General features: G+C 34.6%; 1 pseudogene; it reads right to left on the minus strand.

Annotated features, from left to right (window-relative positions):
- Window positions 1-4,289: 4,289 nt before the first annotated feature.
- Window positions 4,290-4,408, minus strand: LOC120597446 (uncharacterized; annotated as a pseudogene).
- Window positions 4,409-8,775: the final 4,367 nt, after the last annotated feature.

Here is an 8,775-nt window from a genome sequence, read left to right on the forward strand (position 1 = left end):
TATACTGTAAACAAGTATCATTTTCACAGTCTATTTGATGCCATGTTTTTCACATTTTTGTGCTTTTATTGGTGATATCGCTGTTTGAAACGGCCCCCAAACATAGTGCTAAAGCGTTGTCTAGTGTTTCTAAGTGCAAGAAGGCAGTGCTATACCTTATGGAGAAAATACATTTATCAGATAAGCTTCTTTCTGGCAAGAGTTATAGTGCTGCTGGCTGTGAGTTTAATGTTTAATGAATCAACAATATATATTAAATAAGTTGTCTTTAAACAGAACACACATAAAACAAGGTTATATATTGGTTGGTTGATGAAAACATTGTGTCCAGAGACTCACGGAAACCTCATCCTTTATTTCCCTAGGAATAATGGTTCAGTATTCCTTAATCAATGTTAACCATGACTTTATAGAACATAACTCCAGTGACTAACAAGAATTGATATGTTTTTCTGGGGAGAGAGACCATCAGATCCTCAATGGGAATCGATCACCTCAAAGGGTATGAACCTTTGTTTTTCTTAGGAGTCCTTCCCAGTCTAATGTTCATGGACTCGTAGGCCTGCCATGTAAAAACTAGAGTTCGTGTACTGGCATTGAAGTGTTAAAGGAAGAGCAGCACAGAGCCTTGAAAACCAGACTCAAATCTCTGCTTACCATTTATGAGTAATCTCACCAGACAGATAGAACTATACTAGTTTGAATCCTAATTTTCCAGTTTACAAGTTATGTGATCTTGTGCAAAAATTCTTAAGTTTCAATTTTTTTTAAGTCAAGTGGATATAATAATACCTACCTTGGAGGGTTACTTTAAATATTAATTTAGATGATGTTTAAGAACCGTGTAAAGTACCTGGGAACAGTCAAAACCATTATTATAAATGTTATTACAGTACATATACACCCCATAGATCATTGTTAATTTCTTCCTTTTTCTCCTTCTCACTTAAGAATAATATGAGATCCATTTTCTAATTCCTGGTTGAATTAGTAAATTCACTGTGAAATTGCCTCTCTCCTGAAATCACTGGTGAAGAAAGCAGGACATACTTCCAGGCTTCTGGTTTACTTCCCACTGATTCTTCTGGTCTGGAGCTCTACTGCAGTGATGATGGATGACTGGAGCTCTGTGTGGCACCGTTGGGGAGCAGTCAGCTGTGTTTGAGTTATGAGGGGACTCACCTGTCTCCAGCTCCTGGCAGAGGATGGAAGGCTCATGCATTAGTGCTCTCCCAGGTGCCTGTCTCTCAAAGACAAGATCCAGGTGACTTCCATCAGTTCAGAGGCCTGTGAATGACGCCCAAATGCCCTCCTCATATATATCTCAAGGGGACTTTTAGGGTTTCACTTTACTAATTGGAAAACCTGAAACCCCATTTCTCCTCAAGAATTTCTTAGACTAATAATTTCCCCTAACCTCTCAGAATTCCCCTGACTTAAATATGTAAAGTAACGTTAAGTACAGTGACGCATCATTGAAGAATGAGGTGTTCTACATGAATGGATTTTCCAGGTGAAATTGGACCCTTGCTGTGTTTTGCTTTAATAATTTCATAGAAATGGTCATAAATTGTATTAGAAATTCTTTTCACTTTTTAGATATGTTTATATAAAGTGGATAATTTAAACTTTTCTCGATTATTTATGAATCGACTGCTGTACCCTGTATAGACATAGCAAATCTCTGAGAGCCTTGATGAATTGTCCACATATATTAATAATTCCAGTTTGCTTTCTTTGTAGCATTTATTTTTTTATGTTTTTGGATTTTTGTTATTAGATGACATAAGTAGATGAGGGATGCCACTGTAGTTTATATTCTAGATTGAGTTAAGTTATAAATGATAACTAATTTCTGATTGTTTGCATACCAACACAATCCCAGCTATTTGCATATTTGTTTATTAAATATATTGACATAATTATTTATGAATATAAATATAGTAGTACTTTTAATATTTATATTTAATATTAAATATATTGACATAATTATTTATGAATATATAATTATTTATGAATATATATAAATAATTATTGACATAATTATTTATGAATATAAATATAGTAGTACTTTTAATATTTATATTTAATATATTAATATAACATGTTTGAATGGGCTATATAATGTGTGTATATATGAGACTTTCATATATATTTTCTCATCTCTCCTGTGAATTTTTGCTTTAGATGAGACAACAAAATAAGCCATTTTTTGTGGCCCAGGATAAAGCTGGTTACAGAGGAGTTTTAAACCCCAAGATAGCCCCACATTACTGTGAATTGGATGTTTTAGTCACAGTTGTTTCCTCAGAGTGCAGTGTTTATACACCAGTTCTTGTCTACTTCCAGATCAATAAACAAAACCCAGAATGTAAATAAAAATAACATCAGGCTCTACTTTTCGTTGTCTCTGTTTTTCCCTGGATGGAAATAACCCAGCTCAAAGCCCCTGTGATTATTTATTTATTTTGGTGCTAGCTGAGGGGGTGAGTAAAGCTGGGCCCTGCAGTCAAGTCAGCCTCTCAGTTTCTCTCTATCCACAACACCAAAAGTGGCCATCTCTGCATAATTTGAAAAGTACACATTCAGTAAAATAGAGACAAAGAAATGTAGTTGCTATGAAATGAAATGACTGTCGCAAAGGGAGAGATCAAATGTGAGAGAAGGTGCATTTAACGTAAAAAACACAACTGGGGTGCCATTCTTTTTCAAAGCAACCTAAGTGGAAAGTGCAAATGTAATGCATGATAATGGGGGTGCCCAATTTTGGAAAGTGGCTTTTAAAATGCTGCAGCAGAATGCTATCTAGAGTCTCTTAGGAAAAAAGCTAAATCTCATCAGGGACCTTTTCAAGCATCATTTTCTTCTGTTTTAAATGATCTCACATGAACTTGCTGTAGTCGACTTGGCATAGCATTCTATTTATTATTCATTATTTTTGACCACTTGCAAAAGGAACAAAAGGCCTGTTATTAGTGGTTTGCCAGTTGTTGTAAGACTTAATCTAGGTACTTACAGAGCATTTTGCCTCATGTTTATTTTGTTGTATGAGGTTGTATGATCTAAGGGATTTCATAACCCTCCTGCTGCTCAATTTAGACAATCTCTTCTCAAGTTATTAGTCTGGAAGAAGTGATTGACTTCAGGTACCAGGCAACTGAGTGTACTGAAGGTTTCCTGGAGAAACCTTTTCTACTCACAGAGGAGGTTTTGGCTTTAGGGCAAAGAAGGCTTTTCTCTTTGACTGTTTGTGTGTAGATTCTTTTCTTCCATAGGTGAAAACGCCTTCTTATTTTTTTATTTTAATATTTTTAGTGTTTTGTTGGTTTTTTAATTTCGTTAATTTTTAAATTTTTATTTAAATTAAAAAATTTCAATTATAGTTGACATTCGATATTATATTAATTTCAGGTGTATAGCATAGTGGGTAGACATTTATATAATTTGCAGAATGATTCTGTGATGTCTAATACACACTGGATACCATACCTAGTTAGTACAATATTATTCACTATATTCCCTATGTTGTACTTTATATCCTCATGACTATTTCATAACTGCCAATTTGTACTTCTTAATGCCATCACCTTTTTCACTCAGTTCCTCAGCCCCCTCCTCTCTGGCAACCATCAGTTTGTTCTCTGTATCTGTAAGTTTCTCTCTGTTTTGTTTGTTTGTTTTGTTTTTTAGATTTCACATTTAAGTGTTAGATTTTGCATATTATTGTCTTTGTCTGACTTATTTCACCCAGCATGATATCCTCTAGGTCCATCCATGTTGTCACAAATAGTAAGATTTCATTCGTTTTTATGGCCAAGTAATATTTCATAGGATATATGGACCACCTCTTTATCCAATTGTCTATCGATGGACACTTAGGTTGCTCCCATTATTTTGGCCATTGTAAATAATGCTGCAGTGAACATAGGGGTTTATATATCTTTTGAAATTAGTGGTTTAGATTTCTTCAGATAAATACCCAGAAATGGGATTAGTGGGTCATATGGTAGTTCTATTTTCAATTTTTCGAGGAACCTCCATACTGTTTTTCATAGTGGTTGCACCAATTTACAATACTACCAACAATACATGAGGGTTCTTCCCCTTTCTGCACATCCTCACCAACACCTGTTTATTTATTGATGATAGCTATTTTGACAGGTGTGTCTGTCATAATGAGGTGATATCTCATTTTATTTTTATTTTTTATTTTTTTATTTAATTATTGGCTGACCTCACAGATTGCAAGGACCTTGTTAGCTTACAATCCCTTATATTTTTATTTTTTATGCCTGCAGCACCTGGTCTTCCTAGATGGTCTCCCATCCAAGTACTAACCAGGCCTGACCCTGCTTAGCTTCCAAGATCAGACAGTATCAGGCTTGTTCGGGGTGGCATGGCTGTAGTCATTATAGTTTTAATTTGCATTTCTCTGATGGTTAGTGACGTCTTTTCATATATCTATTGGCCATCTGTATGTCCTCTTTGGAGAAATGTCTATTCAGGGCCTTCGCCCAATTTTTAATTGGATTGTATGTCTTTTGGTGTTAAGTTGTGTGAGTTCCTTATATGTTTTGGATATTAACCCATATCAGATATATTATTGGTGAATATCTTCTCATTCAGTAGGTTGTTTTCGTTTTATTGATGGTTTCCTTTGCTGTGCAAATACTTTATAGTTTGATCTAGTCCCATTTTTTTTCTGTTGTTTCCCTTGCCCAAGAAGGCAAAAAAATATTACTAAGAGAAACGTCAGAGAGTTTACTGCCTATGTTTTTTTCTAGGAGTTTTATAGTTTTGGGTCTTACATTTAGGTCTTTAAGCCATTTTGAGTTTATTATATATGGAGTAAGAAAGTGCTCTGGTTTCAGTTTTTTTGCATGTATCTGTCCAATTTTCCCAATACTATTTATTGAATAGATTGTCTTTACCACATTATATCTCCTTGCCTCCTTTGTCATAGGTTAATCAACATAGTATGGGAAGTTCTAGCCATAGCAGTCAGACAAGAAAAAGAAATAAAAAGCATCCAGATTGGAAAAGAAGTAAAACTGTCATTATTTGCAGATGACATGAGACTATCTATAGAGAATCCTAAAAGTCCACAAAAAAACTATTAGAACTGATAAATGAATTCAGTAAAGTAGCAGGATACATAATTAATATTCAGAAATTAGTTGTGTTTTGATACACCAATAATGAATACCAGAAAGAGAAATTAAGAAAACAATCTCATTTACAATGACATAAAAAAAAACAACTTATGAATAAATTTAACCAAGGAGACAAAAGACCTGTACCCAGAAAATTCTAAGACATAGAAGGAACTGAAGAAGATACAAATAAATGGAAGCATATACTGTGCATCATTAAAATATCCATATTACTGCAAACAGTCTATAGATTCAATGCAATTCCTATCAAAACGCCAATGGCATTTTTCACAGAAATAGAACAAATGCCCCTAAAATTCATATAGAACACAAAAGACCCTGAGTAGCCAAAACAGTCTTGAGAAAGAAGAGCAAAGTTGGAGGTATCACACTACTTGATATCAAACTATACCACAAGGCTATAGTAATCAAAAGAGCATGGTACTGGCATGAAAACAGACACATAGATCAATGTAACAGAATAGAGAGCCCAGAAACGAACCCATGCCGGTGTGGTCAAAATGCAACCTTCTCAGGGTACAGTTAAGAAAATTGTGTTATTGATAAGTTCATTTGTCAACCACTGAGTACCTCACTGCTGGATGTACTGTGTGATATACAGTTCATGTTATGGTATTACTTTTCTAAAGTACCCAAATTTCTGGCTAAGGGATTGTGGCTCTATAGGGCAAGTGGAATGTGACAAGTGATATAAGAGATAAAAGCTGGCCCATGAGTGCAGAGGAAGAAATCTAGTTAATGAAACAACAGAATGGGCTCCATGAAAGAAATGCCATGTGCAAAGAGGATGAGCATGCTTTTGATGAACAGAAATTATAAGGGATTGTAGGGCGGGGTCTTTAGATAGCAAAACAAACAAACAAACAAACAAAAACCCCAAAAACATGAATAAAGTAACAGATGATTAGAATATATTTCTCTGATATTCTTAAATATCAGAAGCAACCTAAATACAGAGTTCCGAAAAGGATTTTAACTGATCTTCTTTATAATAAACCAGATTGCAGTGTTTCATGTGATGGTATGTTTCGCGGGCTGGGAAAAACTGTTTGATAGCACCATGTTGACGTGATGGATTCTTATAATTCCTATGAAATGGCTTTGATACTAATGTACTATCACAGTAATAGCACAGCCATATTTCACAGTACATTCTAGCTGTGATTGTTCTTGATCATTTGTCTGATGTATAACAGCCTTTTTGAAGTACTGAATTAAGATTATGCATATATGTATTTACATATCATTTATAATGAAAAGAAAACATTGAAAAAGAAAAAACTGAAAAAAGAACAAATTTTTTTGTGACCTGTTTTTCTCTTTTCTGGAGAGAGAGGGGTGGAAGAGTGGCAGCAGGAGGAAAGGAGGAAGGGAGGGAAGAGGGGCTGTTGGGTTTGTCTGATATGGAGCATCCATTTGGGGCAGTTTCATGCCTATCCCCTCCTGCCTCTTTCCAGCCCTCTCTCTGGCACTGGACAAATTACTTAAAATTTTTACAACTCTATTTAATCTTCATCTGCAAAATGGAGATAAAGTGCCTATGTGATAGGGTTGTTGTGACAGTGTGATAATGTACCTAAGGTTTGTTTTCTGTGCATAGTACATATTATTACCCACTCACTGTAGGCATTTATCGCATACCCTTTATGAGCAAGGCATGGACATTGACTTACTCCTTACTTAGTCCTCATAACTATCCTTTGAATGTTATTATGACTCTTAATTCACAGATAAAAATATTGAAAGTTAAGAGAGTCAAGTGGTTTTTACAAGTTTAAACAAACCCAAGAAGGATATCAAGGAGTTCATCTTAGGCCTGACTGTTTCAAGGCTGTAAAGCACCGTTGCATTAAATTCAATCATTCCTTCCCTCTCTCTTTTTTTTGTCCATCCTCCTTTTCTTCTCCCTGCAGTTTGACCTTTTCCAAGGTAGAGTCTTTAAAAATTTCATAACGATGATGTACAAATCAGATAGATTGAAACAATTTAATAAATCGAAGTAAATATGACATCATTATATCTCTAAATATCATTAATTTCCTTCAAAAATATATCCCATTATTTTTTAAAAGAATATACTCAAGAAATACATATTAATTATAGAAATATTAGGGCACATAAATACACATGAACTGCCTGAAAATTCAGTGATCAAAGACAATTACAGGTAACATTTTGGTGTATACCTTCAATTCATGCTTATCTAGATACTATTTTTTCTCTTATGGCACTATCATATTTAATGATCATTCAAAAATATCTTTCTAAATTGGTAAATGTACGTCTACATAATCATTGCTATCAGCTACGTAGCATCCCACTTTATCAAAGTACCTAATTAAAATAACCCTTATTATTGGATACTTACATTGTTCCTAGTTTTTTACTTTGATAAACTATAGTCTTTTGCATATACATTTTTGTGCCTTCGGCCAATTATATCCTTAGGATAGTTCACTGAAAGTGGAACATATGGGATGGTATTTATACACTTCTCTGGCTCTTAATATATATTGCCGAATTTCCTCTCTTAAAAGACTTATTTACACTCCCTCTAGCAATGTATGAAAATGCCCATTTCCACACTCCCACATTAATAGTTATCATGCTTTTTAAGAACTTTGAGAACTCCATTAGACCAAAAAAAAAAAAATGTGACTTTATTGCTTTTCTTTGCATTTCTGTGTCTACCTATTCTATAAAATAATCTTATTTTTAAGACTACTGTCTAAATGAAAAGTAAACTTCCTTAGGTCAAAAACAAAGTCTTCACATACTTAAATTTATATATCTGCCATCCTTCCAAAACAGAATAAATTCCCAAAGAGGCATTTGTGACACTACTTGGCAGAAAACCATGGATTAACTATCTACAACCTTATTTAGAACATCCTTGAATTTTACTTTAAAGCTCAATCTCATTGTTCTCAGAACTCATCTGCTAAAGGTACACACACACACACACACACACACACACACACACACACACACACTGAGAGTGACAGACACTCTCCTAGAATCAGAAAATAGGGAAAGAGAAGGTTATGACAGCTAAGCCTTGGCATTACCTGACTTATACCATCTTGACTTCTCTCTCATTCAGTCTTTGTCCCTTTGTGGTCAGAGCTAGAGTAGCCAGGGTGTAATGCCGATGTCCCTTCAGGCCTTAGTGGGAAAATGGGAAAACTATGCAAAATATGCTTGATAGGTTTGTTTTGGGGGATACCAAACACAATTGTTAGTCTGGCCTTTCATAAATGTACTTTCCTAAAGAAAAAAAAAAATAACTCCCTAAACAAAACCCAGCTACTGCTTTGTTTTGAACAAAATTCTTATATTTTCCCACAAAGAAAAGCACTGGAGTAGTATTATCTTTTCATATACCCTAGACCAGTTTACTAAAGTATTATTTATTCTGTGCAGTCTGGGTTATGCCATTTGCACATGAACACATACTCTCTCACACAGATCTCACTAGATGCTGAAAAATAATGGCAAGCAAGTACTAGTGAAAAGATAATGTATTTAGGGTCTGGTAGTTTTTTAGATAATTATCCTCAATTTGGAAACTGAGCAAGTCCAACCTATGTTGGGCTTCACA

Source organism: Pteropus medius, unplaced genomic scaffold (assembly GCF_902729225.1).
Source record: "Pteropus medius unplaced genomic scaffold, Ma_sr-lr_union100, whole genome shotgun sequence".
NCBI lineage: Eukaryota > Metazoa > Chordata > Mammalia > Chiroptera > Pteropodidae > Pteropus > Pteropus medius.